The sequence below is a fragment of the Cryptotermes secundus genome, unplaced genomic scaffold (genome assembly GCF_002891405.2).
Source record: "Cryptotermes secundus unplaced genomic scaffold, Csec_1.0 scaffold262, whole genome shotgun sequence".
Lineage (NCBI taxonomy): Eukaryota > Metazoa > Arthropoda > Insecta > Blattodea > Kalotermitidae > Cryptotermes > Cryptotermes secundus.
The window spans coordinates 315657-330429 of NW_019739214.1; the positions used below are offsets into that span (position 1 = coordinate 315657).

At 40.3% G+C, this 14773-nt stretch overlaps 1 protein-coding gene and 1 long non-coding RNA gene across 2 annotated transcripts in view; one reads left to right on the forward strand and one right to left on the reverse strand.

Annotated features, from left to right (window-relative positions):
* Nucleotides 1–14773, forward strand: part of LOC111871683 (dual specificity tyrosine-phosphorylation-regulated kinase 4) — a 559052-nt gene that overhangs the window by 43319 nt on the left and 500960 nt on the right. The gene's annotated exons all lie outside the window — the stretch shown is intronic.
* LOC117282885 overlaps nt 1–14773 on the reverse strand; it is a 58014-nt gene that overhangs the window by 42518 nt on the left and 723 nt on the right. Inside the window, exon 2 of the long non-coding RNA XR_004513798.1 lies at nt 1615–1765. This is a non-coding gene — a long non-coding RNA (uncharacterized LOC117282885). The remainder of the gene's footprint in view (nt 1–1614; nt 1766–14773) is intronic.

Here is a 14773-nt window from a genome sequence, read left to right on the forward strand (position 1 = left end):
ATTATCATTACTAATTTCATGCAAAATCTCGTTCCCAGTTGTTGGTTTGAAAAAGTGTTCTCTACATACTTTGGGATTGAAACTTCCTAATAAAATTTTCGTGTGATATTTAGGGAATTTATGAAATACATGTTCTAGTTCTTAGAAGAAGCTATCCTACACATCATTATTTACATCCTCTGTTGGGGCGTGAACATTCATAACAACGATACCACAAAATCGACCTTTTAGTATTATATATGATATTCTAACACTAGCAAACTCTACCCTCTTACTTGCTGATATGATTCTCTTATGTACGAAAAAACCTGTACCTAATTCACGTTTCTAATTCCCCTTTCCATAGAAAAATGTATATTCGCCAGCTGATTCGGTACTACCCCGTCCCATGTCACCTTCTGTATCCCCACTAAATCTAACTTATATTTTTATTGTTCTTTCGCAACTTTCATGAGCGAACCCGCCCTATACTCACTTTTACATTCCACGTACGAAATCTCATGTCCGTTTTCCTTAACTCAGGCCGTTTATCCAAAGAATCCGTTCAAGTCCGAGGGTCGTCGTGACATTTCGCAGAAAGCTTATTTTGATACGGTGAGGAGTTCTTAGCCCCCGCCCAACCCCTAACCTGGAAGACCACCCCTTGTCGGCTGTCCGCGACTGCTTATTCAATATATTCACAGCTTCCCTCCAAAACTGGAGGCCGTCTCCTCCATCCGCAACCTGAGGACGCGCCATGTTGTGGTGACACGGGAAACACTTAACATGTTCTACGAAGACTCACATACTGAACTACGTAGAGAGAGAGAGAGACGGCATACAAAAAAAAATAATTCATCTTAAACATGGAGTGCGAACATGTAAATTGCTCAGACGACCCGAGTAAAATATTCTAACGTATACGATAAAGTAAAAATAAATAAAAATTATAGCAATCAATCTTTCAATATATTACGAAGTTCTCACCCACAAACGAGGGTAAAGGAAATTTTCGAAATGTCGCCTATACCAAAAATATTTCAGACAGTGAAGAATGCCAGATATAATATTCATACAGCAAACGCTCCTCACAGTAAGAAAACGTAACATTTAAATAATAATATCCACGTTTACTGCCAAATCCCTATTTTGCAAATAAAGTTCACATGCACTAACAAATTCTGAAATGTAATAATGTTAAGTGAAGTAAATTGATACAAATTATGCGAGAGAAACTGAGGCTTCCCTCCGTGAGGTTTGGATATCAGTTTTCCTGTTTCTTCAACAGCTAGACCACAAATAGGTAGGCTGTTGCAGTAATATATTTGTATAGTTTCAGTGTTGTGAGTGGGGAAAATCAATATGTATTTAAGAATCCCTGTTATGCAATGTGAGCCTGATTTGCCAGCCATGGGAAGAACCCATACTGTGGCTTTGGCAGGCAGGAACTGTGTGTTTCAAAACTGAGTAAATGTGTTTGCGTAACACAAACGCAAATATTATTTGCACACTGAGAGGTAGATTTTATTTTTACATTCTTGTAATAGTCTCACTCTAAATAAGTAAACGTTGTTATTCCAATTTATGCTTAAACTGGAGAAAAAGTCAGATGAAACTTAAAGGAGGTTCATGTACCTGAGTTCCCCATTCTTCAGCCTCTTTGTTTTTCCTTCATCGACCTCTTCTCTCTCGCTCTGTTAATGAGTGAATTATGTCATGCATTTATCCTTCATACCGTGCTGGGTGACTTCCTTCTCACAATAGCATGGCGCGTCCTCAAGCGACACTGAAAATAAATTGGGACACATCAGCTGCTAGTCTATGCTGATGACGTTAATATATTGGGACGTACCATAGATAAGATGATAAAAGAACTTGAACTGACGCTTGTAAGGGGGTTGATCTAGAAGTAAACTCAGATAAAGCCAAGTATAAGGCCGCGCCATAGCTCAAGCGGTTAGTCGCTGGCTTCCCACCGCGGTGACCCGGGTTCGATCCCGGGTCTGGTCAAGTGGGATCTGTGGTGGACAAAGTGGCGCTGGAGCGGGTTTTCTCCGAATACTTCGGTTTCCCCTGCCAGTCTTCATTCCACCAAATTCTCCACCATCATAATCACCCGGAGCAGGCTACAATAGGCCAACCAGTGGTCGCTGTGCCGAGTGGACCCGTTTGGACTCCACCCACCACTAAGCAAATTAAAAAAAAAATTGAAGAAAAAGCTAAGTATATGTTGGTGTCTTGTCACCAGAATGCAAGGCAAAATCATGACATGAAGGTACCTAACAGATCCTTTGAAGATATGGCGGAGTTTAAATAACTGGGAACGACAGCAATAAATAAAATTTGATTTAGGAGGAAATTAAGAGGAGAATTCATTCGGGTAACGCTTGCTAGCATTCAGTCCATAACATCTTGCCTTCTAGTCTGCTGTCTAAAACTTAAAAATTGAGATAAACAAAATTATAATATTGCCTGTGGTTCTGTATGGGTGTGAAACTTGATATTAGACGTTACGGGAGGGACATAGACTGAGGGTGTCTGAGAACAGGGTTCTGAGGAGAATATTTGGACTGAAGAGGGATGAAGTGATACGAGCTTGGAGAAAAGTGCTTAATGAGGAGCTTCATAACGTGTACTCTTTACCTAGTAAGATTATAATGGCCAAGTCAAAGCGGGTGAGACGGACAGGGTATGTAGCACGAATGGGAGCGAAGAAGAATGCATATAGGACATTGGTATGAATGCCACAAGGAAAGAGACTACTAGGAAGACCAACACGTATGGGCGTGAATAATATTAAAACGAACCTTAGAGAAATATGATAGGGTGGTATAGGCTGGACTGATCTGGCTCAGGATAGGGACTAGTGGAAGCCTCTTGTGAACACGGTAATGAACTTCCGGGTTTCATAAAATGTTGGGAATTTCTTGAGTAGCTGAGTGACTGATGGCTTCTCGAGAATGGCTCAATTCCGTGAAGTTAGATATTCTTCATGTGGTACAGTTTCAAACACAGAACTCTGCATGTACGTGAGAACGACATAACATGCAGACGTAGTCACACAACAAACGTCTCCTACTTCACGCACGCGCGCACACACATACACACACACGTAGTGTATGAAAGACATTTCCCTTGACGCAAAGACAACATCCTTATGCCTTCCCCTGTGTTTAGCACGGGACCAGACACCACAACTTGGCGCTCCTTGTGTTTCCCTATGGCATCATTTGTTTATGTTACAGTCCAGATGGGTCAGAAATAGTTATGAAAAAAAAGTTTTCGAGTTTATTTACAGCTTTGACCTAATTCTGGAAGAAATTCAGTCTACGATTTTAATACCAACTCCATATAACAGCGTCCTGCTTGGAACGCCAACAGTCGACAATACAGCAGAGAACTCTCATGCCTTGTAATGAGAGGTGGAAGTTATGTAACTGTTCACACAAGCTCGCCAAAGGAACTTATCTTCAACTACACATGGCCCCTGTCCACGATGTCACACCCTATTTATTTACCATTTCCTTTAAGCATAATGCCTTCATTTTGAAAAAAAAAATATATATATAAGTAGGCTTATGAGATCATCAAGTTGTGTACCTGTGTAACGTAAAAGATTAAGTTATCTCTGTAACACGCCTTGGAGGCCCATAGGATTGTGAGGCGTCGAGGATTCAATATTTTCTAAACAATCGGCTCACAGATGGCGGTTTGAGTTTGTCAGCCTTGCGCGCCCGCCGCCCTTTAGCCCCCAGGAGGATTCCTGGAACTCATTTCTGTTAGAGGCTGAGTCGACTGAAAAGATTAGGTAAATTGAATATATTCATTGATTTCATCAGGAGTCGAACCCGTGACCTTCCGGTTTGTAACATAATGCCTCAACCAACTACTCTACCGAGTACCTGTGTGTCCCCCTATTAATTTCTGAATGCCTGAACCAATCTTTATGAAACATGGTATGCATAGTATGACATCTCAGCCGTACAATTTATAAATCCCTCCCATCAGTCTGTGTGTCTGTATGTGTATGCCTCCTATTGTTTCTAGGCAATGGCTCGGTAAAGTGTATCCCTCCTTTCATTGCTAGACAGCGGCTCATGTAAACACGTTCCCGCGGCAACGAATACACTTGCAAGAATAGAAGAACAGGTGGACGCTTCATATTCTGTGCGTTCCGTATCGTATGAAAGAGAAGTATGTGATTAGTTCTTCCCAGAACTTCTTGTAATATTACCTCCTCATCAATGTTTGATTCTTTAAAGTGGCCTCATTAATTCAGACTTCCAAAATAAATTTTTGCATAAATTTTCAAGCTCTCCCATACGTGTTACGTGGAAACCCATGCACCTTATTTGAATACCATAATGGCATATGGTAACTAATACAATTTGAAAAGCTTGTTATTAAGCAGATGCCTCCACTATCGTCCTGAATTAATTTCATGGGAACTCTCTATACTGAGAACGTTATTTTTGTCCGTAAGCTTATTTACATAGTTTCGCAAATAAACCAACACCCATAGCTCGCATGATAAATACAGGGAGATCGAAAAGTCGCGCACATCACACTAAGCAATTATATTTTGCTAGCTGAACGCACAGTACCATCTAGCGGTAGGCGATATAATTATATTAACTGCAACTCTTATTTTGATGTGCACGACTTTTCGATCTCTCTGAATAAAACTACACGATATTAAGAAGACTCATGTAGTTGGATCATGCATATAGCTGTGCTGGTTAGACAAGAAATGCATACAGAATTTTGATAGGGAACCTTCATGGAATAAAAATAAGGAAAATCTTTGGTGCGAGAGTGAGTGAGTGGTAAGAATAAGAAGAAGGAGAGTGAGAAAAGTGTTGGAAAACGTATCTTTAGAGAACACTTGTCTTCAATTGCTGTTAGCTCACTAACAGACTCGAGAGAAGTCTCCTCTCGCCTCACTGAGCATACTCAGTTATGTAGGATTTGAGGTTCTCACAGCGGCGGCTATGAAGAGTTCTATCCTCTGGGATATAGCATCGTGTAGTCTGTTGAGAGTCAACCGACGTTTCGGAGGAACATATAGTCTCCTTCTTTGGGGTCAAAATATAAGCCAAGGAAGAAACCAAATTGAAAGCCTGCAACCTTCTTTCTCGCTGGTTTCTTGTTGGGATTATTCTGCAGCCCTGGATATGGAAACTTTATGTACACCCCAAAATTTCTGTTGACTTTCATTGGGGTACATAACGTTATATCCCAGAAGATAGTGCTCTTCATATCCAATTGTTTTGACAGTACTCTTGAGAAATTTGTCTCAATTAAAGAGTCCAGCCCAGTCGAGTGAAACTTGGGACCTGCCTCTGCAGCATGTTTTGTCAGTCGGGTCCGATTCGGTTAGTGTGGCTGCAAGCCTGATCGTTGCAAACTGCATGGCAAGAAGGAAACTGATTGATATATCACGTGCTTTGTCCCCCCCCCCGCCCGTTTGGTCATGAAATGGAACAACACACCAATTTACCTCGTTAGAGCAAATGACGAGATATTCATTGAGAAGGTGGAGACTTAATAAAGAGTATTCTTCTCTGTCATCCTCACCAGGATGTACTAGGCCACATGTTTCGACAAAGAGCTTTTGTCTTTCCACTGAAGAGATCTTGATGGTGCCTAATTAAGCTGTGGAGCTAACAAAAAGAAATAAAATTACTCACTCACTCACTCATGGAGCTGAGCCTTTCTTGAGAAGACGTCAATTGTGCAGTCATTCAAGAATTTCACAGCATTTTATGGAACCCGTGTTCACAAGAGCCCTCCACTGGCCCTTATCATGAGCCACATCAATCCAATCCATAACATCCCATCCCATCTCTCTTAGATCCATTTTAATATTATCCATCCACATATATATCGGCCTTCATAGTAGTCTTTTTCCTTCTGGTTTTCCCACCAATATCCTATACGCATTCCTCTTCACCCCATTCGTGTTGCATATACTGTCCATGTCATCCTCCTTGACTTGATCATTCTAATTTTACTTCGAGAAGAGTACAAGTTATGAAGCTTCTCATTATGCACTATTAGGTGGATCCCCTGTCACCACGGCATGCGGCGTGCTCAGGTTGCGGACGGAGGAGACGGCCTTCAGACATGGAGGGCAGCTGCGAATACACTAAATAATCAATCTAGGACAGCAGACAAGGGGTGGTCCTCCAGCTGGGGGATTGAAAGCTTGGTGGTTGGGCGTGTGGGTAAAAACTCCTCACCGTAAAGAACTTCTTACGATATATAACAAGAAGCCTCGGAAAAGCAACACAATTAATGTGAAAAAATAAAACTAATATAAACCCACTTCCAATAAATGGATACACAATAAAACTAAGGGTATATTTCAGCTAGACGAAAATATTTAATTTATGAAGAACAAAAAAAAATGTTTCCGAAATGTTTATTACTAAACGTTAGACCAAAATTTTACAACAATTCTTGCGGGTCTTAATTAACTCCTCAAAGCACAGTGGTTACTATGTACCACCATCTTTAACATTTATAAACTCTCCACTGTGCCTACACAACGTGCGTGTGGTTCATATTGTAACGTGTTTTGCGTTACTGATCCCACTTCTGACACCAGTGTAACGTGTCTCGAGATCGAATCCCGTTGGTCACGTGTTGAAGTTCAANATTAGATGCAATGTATTTTCTGCGACGTAAGAACTGAGTTTTTGTTAGCCTACTTTCTTATTTTGGAAAAATAAAATCAGGCTTATAAAATCACCTTACTGTCTGTGCATCCCCAAGTACCAATTGCTGAATGCCTAAACTAATCTAGACTAAACCTGATGTGTATATCATGACATCTGAGCCCACCTCAACGGCGTACTTCATACATCCATCCTAACAGTCTGTATGTCTGTATGTGTATCGTTACTAGGCAACCGCTCGTTAAACATGTTCTCGCGACCACGAACAACTGTTGGGGGCGTCGTTTTCTATGCAGTCCGTGTCGTATCAAAGAGCAGTAGGCGATTAGTTGTTCTTAGAACTTTGTGTAATATTATGTAAATGATCTGCAACTTCAAAGTGTTCAAGGAATTATTTCATTCCAAACATTTAGGCTGCCTTTATCCGTCCGTTGAATTCCCTTAACATAATGATATCCTCATTTTACTTATTCGACAGTATTGCACCTCATAAGGCTATTGCCTGACAATTTTCTGTCCTTCCTCTGTAAAACGTGGGTGTATTTATGGGTTATATCTTTGTTACATCTACCACGAGTATCATTGAAATATGGCGTCTTTCATATATGTTTATAAACACAACGGCACTGTTTCTGGAATATTTTAATCGATTTCTTGCATGTCTACTGAATGTTAAACTGTTGCTGAGGGTGTATATGTATAGTCACACGGGCGCTGCAAATAGTACACTAGTGAGAGGCTATGTAGGTAATCACGAAACAGCAACAGTTACTAAAACGGAGTTTTGTTATAATGTAACCCATATTATTCGTAACCATTGGGTTGATATACAAATGTATCCGGCGGCAACAGCATCCACACAAAGGTAGCAACGTCCAGTAGTGTGTATCTAGAACATAATTTGGAAAATGAATACATTTTGTTAGCAAGTCAAACACTCCTGGCGCAATAGGCAGGAATTTCAGGAATTTTTAGTACGAATTTAGACTTAATATAAATCGTTCAACAAGTATCAGATTGGGTCTGTGTTAGTACTTAGCATTTAGAGATATTTTGCACCAGATCCCATGCTTAATACAATTGCTAATTATGAATAAAGGCCGCGCCATAGCTCAAGCGGTTAGTCGCTGGCTTCCCACCGCGGCGGCCCGGGTTCGATCCCACGTTTGGTCAAGTGGGCTTTGTGGTGGACAAAGTGGCCCTGGGGCAGGTTTTCTCCGAGTACTTCGGTTTCCCCTGCCAATCTTCATTCAACCAATTGCTGCACAATCACCATCACCTATCATCTAGGGCTGGTACAATAGGCCAGAAGTGGCCGCAGTACAAGGGACTTAGTCCCACCCCACTAACAATAAAGAATATGAATAATAGTGATAATCTGTGTAGATAATTTAGTAAAGTGATGAGAATGGGCTGAACGAACGGACTTCGACTCCCAGCAGATTGGAAAGACTGTTTCCTCTTCAGACTAGCTGCAAGACCCACAGTTTCCTACCCAGAGGGTACCGGAAGTATGGTGGCTCAAGAGGCACCCTGACCATTAAATTCCATCAAGTACAGGAACGAAATATGAGTAAGAGATTTATCTTCACTCGCTCAAAAAGTTCATTGGCGGGCATCATACAATGCGTAGGGACAACTTTACCTCTACCTTTACATCCATACTTCGATTATTTATTAAAATATTATTTAATACATAATTATAATAGTAACTGTATTTAATATGTAAATATTTAAAAAGACATTAGGTTTATGTGGACGATCTACTACATTTTCTCAATATACTTATATATAATTAAGTACAAGTATTATATCTCTGAACAATATCCTTCACCCTATCTTTATCTAGAAACAACATCCTGTTTATTTTTCAAAACAGCGTTTCGGAGACTGGATTATGTCCTCGTCTTCATGTAAAATCTAATCAGGAGATAGGGACTGGCTCTATCGATTGGGCCCAACTGAGTAGGTTTTACCTGAAGACGGAGACAGAATCCAGTCTCCGAAACGCTGTGCTTTACAAAATAAACAGGAGGTTGTTCTTATATAAAGACAGGACGATATATAATGTCCAGAAAAATAATATCTGTACTAATGTACCATCGTCACAGACTTTTAGATCTTATATATGATGAACCCTATGAGTGCTTCTTTCTTCAATTCACAAATACGTATCTGAAGATACAGAATATAGCGGCTCGGTCTCTAACCCATTCCCCTTTTGTAAAAATAATATTTTGTTTTCTGAGGTATATTACTTAAACTAACATTCTTCTCCGCTGTGAACTGTTTGGGAAAGAAAAATATTGCGTAATATCAAAATGATATTAAAATCTAACTTCTCAACATTCCCAGAATGTTTTAATTTTCCATTCATTGCATCACATCAAATACCGAAAAAATATTTTATGAAGGGTTCATAGACGAGTTTATTCATCTCACCATGGAACGAGCTACAAGTTACTGCCATTTCTAATTATAGGGCCTAATTAAGGCGACAGCCATTTTGTTATCTCCATCTTTCTGACACGTACTTCTTAAAGCCATATACGTTTAAAACGCATATCGTATCACGAAACATCGGATCACTCATTGAGTTAAACTATAAGGTTTCAATCATGTTTGTTGTCATAGGTTCCATGAGAAAATGGGAAAGGTTTTCTGTGATAATGGGTCAAATTCGGTGATCGCGTAATTGATTGCACTGTTGAAATTAAAACAAGTTTCTCTTCCCCACCGTCGACAGAGTAACCACCTTGTTCTATTTCATCAGAATTTTATTAAATTTAGTAGCCATTTCACTAATTAGCTAAAAGTTAGAACAAATTATAAAATACATTAAATATATATAATCACTATCAGTAATTTTAATCCACAAATTTTGAAGAAATGAATGAAAATTAAAATTCTCAACTAACCCGGCTTAAGTAATATATGCAGTATTTATCTTCAGCTCTGTGTTGGACTTTGGCTGCTTTTCAGTGTCCTGACCTTTTACACAGTCAGCAGGGCTCCTTGGACGGAGAATCAGCCCACCGCCCTCCTGCACAGAGGATAAACTCACACAGACATCCGTGCCTCAAGTGGGATTCGAACCCACTATCCCAGTGTTTGAGCGGGCGAACACAGTTCAGCTCCGCCACTGTGATCAGCGATATATGCAGTATACATAGTCTTTATTTTTTAATAGAAAATTGCGGTCTGATATTGCTCGTGTTGTTATCACACTGTTAAGATAGAAGCAATTTAATTAAACATAAACATCTCCTTTAAGAATGAAGGGATGTGGACAATAACTCTACACACGTGATTACCCTCCAGCCCCAGCCGCCATAATCCTATAGTCACCGAGAAGCACGTCATGTTTCCGAGCAGATATACCTGAAGTGTTTCTGAACATCGTAATGCAAACACATTAATCTAACTGAAAACTATACTTCTATAATCCACAAGCCAACCAGACAGAAATAAGACTTCTTGAGAAGCTGACAGGGGGAACTGGATGTATAGAACCACATTTTCTTGACTTCAGCACTACTTGGAGGTTAGTGGTTAGCTTCACATACCGGCCGCTTTATCCCCGGGGAAAAGCTCCAGATACCCACTGAATAGGGGGTTATGTGGATCCCAGAACCAGTCTGGACGACGTGAAGAAGGGATAAATTCTTGACCCTACCGGGCTCGAACTCCGACTCCTCGTTCGGCCAACCCCACAGCCAGTCGCTATACCGACTGCGCTATCCCGGCTTACACCCAAGATTCAATGCCGTGTTTAGAAGGACCCGCCTCTTGACCTTATTGAACTTCTCGAGCTGGATGAATCGAATATGCATCCCCTACATTCTCTTCTTTGAAGGTTAATCTTACTCCAGTTTAAGCAGGGGTTTCCGAATAAAATGTTATATTCTTGAACCATATAGCCCATTCATGCTACATGCAACGCCCGTCTCACTCTCCTCAATTTAATCAACATAATAATATACGTAGAAGAATAAAAATTATTAAGATTCTCCTTGTGCAATGTTCTCAACAAAGTTCTCTTGAAGGTATTTCTTCCAATTGAAATTCACTACTCCGGGTTGTACAGTCACGCAGTGCAGCCTACATATCTTCAGTCATCACGGAATCATGTCAATGGAGAAAGCTATGACCACAGTACTCTGGAGCTGAGAAATTGCAAGAGAGATGACGTGGAACAGTAACTCTCCTTAGTTCTTAAAGAGAGAGGGTTCGAATGAAACACTGGTGCGGCATTCTAATCTGCAAACCCATGGTTCATACCCACGTACACATCAAAATTTAACTCCATTCTGGTCCGTCACACCAGTAAACAAATTTTATAGAATAATAGTTAACACCGTCCAGTGTGATTCAATCTGTAGATATGTATGGCCTTTACACGTTTCGGTCAACTGACCATCTTGAGAAGACGTAAGATCAACATGTTCAGGAACTACTATTACAAAGTTCGTAATGTTTACTTAGAAATTTGTATATAAAATATTTATTTACAATTATTTGCATTAAAATCTTGTTACTGTCTAATGTTTAAGGTCTAGAATCGATATGTTTTATGTCCTTGTGCTTCTTCTGTTGAAACTGAAAGTTTGAGTATTATTTGGAGTGTTCAGGGGCCCTCGCAGTAACGCCCCGTTTTTCTAGCTTGTTATGGTCTGCAATTATATTATGGGTATTACATACATACTCTTATTTAATTTCTGTAGCCCGGAATTTACTTTAAATTTACCTTATGCGTTCCTACCTGCATGGTTGTTACGTCTAATTGTTTCCTTGTTGCTGTATTTTGAGGCACTTTTTTGTCGGGTGCAGCGCAGCGTATCTGTATCCTTGTTCTCTGTGACGCTCCTGTGGGAGTCTACGCGTGTCTTATCACGATATCAAGCATACTATTCTGGTTATCGTTTTCTTTTATGCTCTTTCGTTCTTCTATTAATCCATTAAGATGTCCTATTTTAATATTATCCCTCAATGGACAATTTGCAACATAATTTTGAAGTAATGAAAGAACCGCCGCCACAGATATTTGAAAAATCAATTAGAAGTTGTTTGACTTTACTTGTCTACAACAGATGTAGGGCTGATGAAAGGTAAAGATGTCCCTGTCCTTAATTAAGCATCACATCATGAGCTCGTCAGGGGAGTGAACATACACGTACAGCTCCTCTATTCTTTACCTCGGCATTAGATGGGGTGAGTGGTCAACTTCACACCCAAACCGCTTTACCCCTGGGAAAGAGACCCTGGTACTCATTGGACAGGAGTCTGAGTGAGCCCCAGATCCGGTCTGGAAGCCATGAAATAAAGAAAAATCTCTTATATTTTCCGGAAATCTAACTCTGGCCGTCCAGCCGTAGCCCGTCGCATATAGAGAGGAGAATCTAGGACAAACGCATTAAGCAGAGCTGTCATGCCATCCGCCACTTCTTCACTTCCGTAAAAACTTAAATAACGGCAACAAACGGAAGATTTTACGAAGATACGAGATTACAACCTACTCTGTTTTGATAACTAGGTTAATGTGTACAACGACAATTTTATAAGTGGCGCTTTGTCTTGAAATCAATTGACTCAAGGGAATTAACCATACTTCAAACGAAATAGGTCAGTCTGCACGCGCTGTCATGTCTGGCGCTGCTCTCTTCTTGTTGACGCAGACACACATTGTTCTCGGAAAACAGAAGCAGAGACTTCAAAATAAAATGACTCTGTAACTTTCGCTTATTCTCTCCCTTAATTAAACTGCTCGCCTTTAATTTTCATATGAGAAATAATATTTTGCCCAGACATTAGCCAACAACGGATTTATCCATAACAAACAGAGAGTGTGTTTCTGTCATTACAGCGGTTTTCGTTTGATCCATGCAACGACGTACATTTGGGACAAAGTTTCTACCAAATAAGTTATTAAATTATATCAATAGAACATTTATGCTGTGTACTTTGCACTTTTGTTAAGATACTGAGTTCCTGTTATCATGCTTTCCTATTCAGTTAAGAAGCAACTAAAATTACTTTGCAGGACTATTTGATTTTTATCTTTCAATACCCGTCTTCCTCACTGAGCAGGCTTGTGTATCACCAATCGTCTAAACTAGATGTATTTCTTTATTTAACCCAATTTCTTCCCAAAATATTCCATTATCGACTGGGTCGTCATTCTGGTTCTGCGGCATCACATCGATCTCTTCGATATGTGTCTACATAAGAGCAGAACACGTCGAAAATGCTTTATTATGAACAAGCCACTGATTTGAGTTTTGTTCAGAATTCCTGGGTTTTTGGAGCTAACATCAATAACTCAATCCAGTGATGGAGGTTAGCTCTTTCTAAGGGACCCAACAGAGTAGGTGTCTTCCCCCCCTCACCTGAGGACAGAAACAGATCCAGTTTTCGAAAAGATGTGTTTTCTATTTTATAGAATACCTGACGATGGACAAAGTCCGAAAACCCAGTAACTGTATCATACACCATCGTCAGAGCCCTTACAATCGAGTTGAATTTTCTTATTTAACGACCAAACTATAAATAAGATACAATTCTCTTTATAAATGTGAGGTTGGTACATGTATTTTCAATATTCACAGCTACTGGGTAAGTACAGAATCTGTTTATTTGAATATTTTTGGCGCTACAGCCTCAGTTTGGGCCTTGGTCTACCTCCACGAAACTCTCCGTTTCATTTCGGTTTACTAGATCGTAGACGTTCGGTGGGACTCCTTGGGTTGGTGATCAGCTCGTCGCAAGGCTTTTACCTGTACACAAACTCAGAAACCGCGCGCGCGCACACACATACACACACAGACACCAAACATCCATACCCTGAGAGAGATTGGAACCCACGTTCCCGGCTTCCGAGTGAGCGAAGAGAGTGTATGTCTTAGACCGCTCGGCTACCGTGACCGGCTTATATGAATATTACTCTGTGTAAATTTATTTTACACCTTCGTACATTTCAAGGGAATATATGGACGTTTACATATACATATTTGCAAGTTCGTTAACAAATGTTAATAACTCGATAAACTACACTTTCATTGCATAAAATTATGGTTTGCAAATTCCATTCAGTTTATGAATTTTCAAGGACTGTTTTAGTTATCGAACTGATTAATATTTACATAAATATTTTCGGCCCTGCGACAGACTTTTATGAAATTTTGTATACCACGTATATTACACGTCTATTACTAGGCTTGTGTGTACACTGCATTACCTTACTTAAGGACATGATGGACAACTCTGACATTTCTGTTATTTATGTACGAATACATATCCATAAGAATCACCGGGTTAGACCACATTATCCACACCACAACTAAATAATATAAGGGGCAGTCAAATGAAAACGGCTCACAACGTATAACTCACACGGCGCGCAAGTTGGTAACACTGAAATTTGCTTACGGTATGAACATCTGGTGGGGACTCAGGAAAACACAGTGACAACGTGCACTTGCACACTAGTCATTTGTTTATTATGCTGGAAGTAAGGTTAGCGCTATGTGTGGTCGTCCAACATCAGTAATTGAGGCGGGTAAAGAAGAACAGCGAAGAGGAGTGCGCTTTTTGACTGCTGAAGGAGTAGGAGGACGAGAAATTCATTGTAGCATGTCTATTGTTTACGGCGAACACAGCATATCATTTTAGCATGTGCTGGCGTGGCATAAAAGATTCCGAGATGGATGTGTGTCACTGCAAGATGATGCTCGCCCAGGACAGGCTTATCGTGCCATCACTCCTGATGTTATTGCTGCATTGGATGGTCATATCCGGGCAAACCGACCGATCACTGTGGAAGAAATTAGTTTTTTGATGGGAATAAGTCACGGTACCATACACACCATTGTGACAAAACACCTGCTGTACCGCAAAATCTGCGCGCAGTGGGTTCCAAATCAACTCACGGAGGAACAGAAGACTCAGAGAATGGCTGCATCACTGGGTCACTTGCAACGAAACCATGAGGAAGAGTTATCCTTTCTGTCTCGTATTGCCACTGGGGACGAAACTTGGTGCCACCATTTTGAACCCAAGAGCAAACGGCAGAGCCAACAGTGGAAAATGTGAATTCTCCCCCACCGAAGAAATCCAAA